This window comes from Dama dama, chromosome X, assembly GCF_033118175.1.
Source record: "Dama dama isolate Ldn47 chromosome X, ASM3311817v1, whole genome shotgun sequence".
Lineage (NCBI taxonomy): Eukaryota > Metazoa > Chordata > Mammalia > Artiodactyla > Cervidae > Dama > Dama dama.
The window spans coordinates 140,733,396-140,737,047 of NC_083714.1; the positions used below are offsets into that span (position 1 = coordinate 140,733,396).

The 3,652-nt window shown below is 45.5% G+C and overlaps 1 long non-coding RNA gene across 2 annotated transcripts in view; it reads right to left on the reverse strand.

Moving 5' to 3' along the window:
* The window catches only part of LOC133052022 (uncharacterized), a 49,092-nt gene that overhangs the window by 20,505 nt on the left and 24,935 nt on the right, over nt 1–3,652 (reverse strand). For both annotated transcript variants that reach the window (XR_009691992.1, XR_009691993.1), the window contains exon 2: nt 377–487. This is a non-coding gene — a long non-coding RNA (uncharacterized LOC133052022). The remainder of the gene's footprint in view (nt 1–376; nt 488–3,652) is intronic.

A 3,652-nucleotide genomic window follows, 5' to 3' on the forward strand; every position in this document is an offset into this window, starting at 1 on the left:
TCTCTAGAATCACTGAAGAGGACCTTCTAGAGGGAGTTTCCTGAGACTGGGGCCCTGAGTGAGGGGCTCGGCTGCTGGGTGGCAGGTTCCTCTCTGACCAGACAAGTCTGGATGCAGTCTCCTAGGGGGTCACTGAGAACTTTGCCACCCTCAGGCCTGAGGCAGGCCGAACAACCTTGCCACTTTCTTTCCACAGGATCCTGAGAGTCAGAGAAGTTCAATGTCTTAGAGATGGGGGTCCCTGGTACCATTCTGTGGCTTCCCTGGTGGCTCAGATGGTAAAGAATCCGCCTGCGATGCAGGAGACATGGGTTCAATTCCTGGGTTGGGAAGATCTCCTGGAGAAGTGAATGGCAACCCACTCTAGTATTCTTACCTGGAGAATTTCATGTACAGAGGAGCCTGGCGGGCCTCAGTCCATGGGGTTACAAAGAGTTGGACACGACTGAGCAACTCACACACACACACAAGGCTTCTCTGTTCCTACCTGTAAACACAGGAGAACATGTCAATGAAGTAGAGTGATGGAGCATTAAGAGGCGTGGGCAGCTGACGGCTGGAGTGGCCACTAACCTCCACTGCTTATTATCTCGCCCAGACTCCTTGGGAAAGTTTGTGTAAAATGTGGAGAAGCACAGGATCTTCTCTGTGGGACTGTGGTGAGAATGAAATGAACGGTGCATATAAACTGGCTGATAAATATTAATATTCACTGGAAAAAGGCAGAATGTAGTTTATTGTATTTGTGTCATTATCACTCCATAAGATTTGATCATGCTTTTTAAATCAACCCTTAAGCAGAAACTTTAAAGGATGCATTTATTTCCCAGAGGTTCTGAGGAACGAGTCTCCTACCCATCATAGATAAAATGCAATAAAGCCTGTGACATGCCTTCCACATCCCCATCATCTCCTAAGCCACCTCTGGTTATTTAAACAAACCTATTTCTGTTTTCTATGTATTTTCAGGTACATGCTATAAAGCCAGAAACTGCGATGGAAACTTTAAAAATAAATAAATAAAAGTAAAAATTAAATTTTCTACACTGGCTCCTTTCTTCACTTTGAAGCTGCCCTGGACATTGCGGGCAGGCCCAGAGGCATCAAGATAAAACGTCTTTCATAACGGCGAGAGACACACACATACTTCTCAAAGCCTTGCTTTTCAAGTGCATGTATTATAAATCTAGTTGAATGAAGCAAGATTACAGCCAAATAAGGGCAGAAGAGGCTGCGAAACCTCAAATGTGATTGGCTCTTCTCAGTGCCCCAGAAAGAACATTGTGGTTTCAACGTCAGCCCCAGGAAGTCTTGAAATCAACCAAATGGTGTTTCGAACTTGCTTCTCATTATTTCAACTGGGGCCCCACCGCTACTGGCCACCAGAGGAGCTGAATCCCGGATCAAGGCTGACATTTTCAACCCTTGTTTGACAAAACATAATTAGCAGAAAAGCCACACGCCAGTGCCGGCGACATTTGAGTCTCTCTTTCGATCCCAGTGTTGAGTTGAATTTCAGTTTTCTTTCTTGCCATGCTGCCAATTTGAACTGCTGTAAGCTGACCAGCTTAAACACTCTGCAAAGCCAGCTACAGTTCAGCTGGTTTTCAAAGCCCCATTTACAAAGGCCAGTGCTTGTAAAAGGCTGTGGACCGGGTAGCTTCAGCTGGCCCCTCTCAGTGATGGCCTGAGATGATAAAATGCCTTGCAGTTTAAATTTCCGCCAAGTGTTTTAAAACATTGGCATTTGTTCTAGGCCTTGTGTAATTCTTTGTTATCGGCAACACAAGCACTCTCTTTGCTCTTGTGATCAGATCACGAGTCTCTTGCACAATCACCCCCAGGAACTCTGAAAGGATGCAGGCTGTTAACCCCAGACTGGTTCTGTGAGCAACCCAAGACCTCCTTAGACAGTTGTGCCATGGGCTGGGACTCCCTATCAACCATTTGCACACAATGTTGGGTCTCCTCCTCTAAACCTTTGATAAGCACCAATTCAACCCCAAGGATCCCTTGGGAAGGCAATGGGTATTATTATCCCCAGGGGAAAAACACTGACGCAGTCAGTTGTGGCCAGAAGCAAGAGGATGAGGACCATCCTTGAGCTGCCCACTACACGGGGTGCACCAACTGAATGACCTCAAAGGTCAGCTTGTTCATTCGCTTCCCTTTATGCCAGAGCTCATCAGGAACGCATATGCCCTTCCCTTACTGAAACCTCAAACCCTCACTGGCTACCCTGTCATGAACCCTGACTTGAGTAAAGAAGTATGGCTTTGGAGGACCTAAGGGAACTTTTGGATGAGGTATATATCTTTCTCATGTTCAAGTTGAGGGTATTTTGTGCCAGTCTCTTTGGTAAAGTCAGTCATTCTGCCAAAATGGTCCTAAAAGGGTCACTTCCTTCTAGAACAACCTTAGGAAGCACCATCAGCTGCACTTCTGATCAGTTTTCCTCTTGGATCTTGAAATTCCTGATTGAAAGGCACAAACCAGCTCCTTCTCTTGAGACTGCATGGGCACTATTAGTCCTCAGTATCAAGGATCAATTGACAATAAAAATAAAGAAAACTTTAAGTGACTGTAAACTGGTATAGCCATTTTGGAGGGTGGTCTGACAATCTGCATCAACAGCTTCAAAAGTACTTACACACCTTTTGTAATTTTTTATTTCCAGGGTCCTATGCTTGGCCAATATTCGGAGAAACAGGCTAAAGTCTATGAAAAGAGATGTTCATTACAGTGTTGTTTATCCTTGAGAAAAACTGTAGACCTTTGGAGCATCCCTCAATAGTAATTTTTAAATACATATGGCATACTCTTACAGTGTACATAACCATTAATAACCACATTGTAGGAAGTGGGGGTAATGTAGCTAAATGACCACGACATGAAAAAAGTAAACAAAATTGCATATCCAGAATAACCTAGGTTTGTAAAAGAGGGACAAGTGTTTATGAAAATATGCAGATGTAGAGAAAAAACACTAGAAGGAAATACATCAAAATATCAACAGCAACTTTGGCTTGGCTGAGGATGAAGCTCATAAGGGCTTTCTGCCTTTGTTGTCATCATCGTGCTCTTCTGTATGTTTCAAATTCCCTATAGGTCTTAAGTATTGTTTAAAAATCCATTTAGAAAAAGAATATCCTTGGTTAATGAATAACGTGCAAATGAGAGAAAAGCAAGGGACTAATAGTCAGTGGACATGATGGAGGCCTTGAGGCCACATGTAAGCTCTCCACTCTGCTGCTTATTACAGGGTCATGGTGATTCCACAGAACCTGTGCTGGAGGGGAGGGGAGGGGGCAGGCCCTCCTTTCACACTCAGAATGGAGACGGAAAGCACGCCCAGACCTGTGGAGAAGGAGGTTGGCCACTCTTGCAGGTGAGCTGAGGGACAGTGGGCCACGAGCATCCTCCTAGCTGCCTGAGAGAATGCAGGAATTCCGAGCTGACCAGCAGAGACAAACAAGGCCAGGGCGACTGGTGTCCGGCCAAGACGGCCTTCTGTTTCCTTGAATTCACACAGGGGAAGAGGAAGTCTTCATCAACCGCAGAGCACACTGAAGCAGAGCCTGAGGGGCCCCAGAAGCCCCGACTGGGGACCTGTGGCTGCGGCCATGGTGCTCTCTTAAGTCTTAGGAAACTG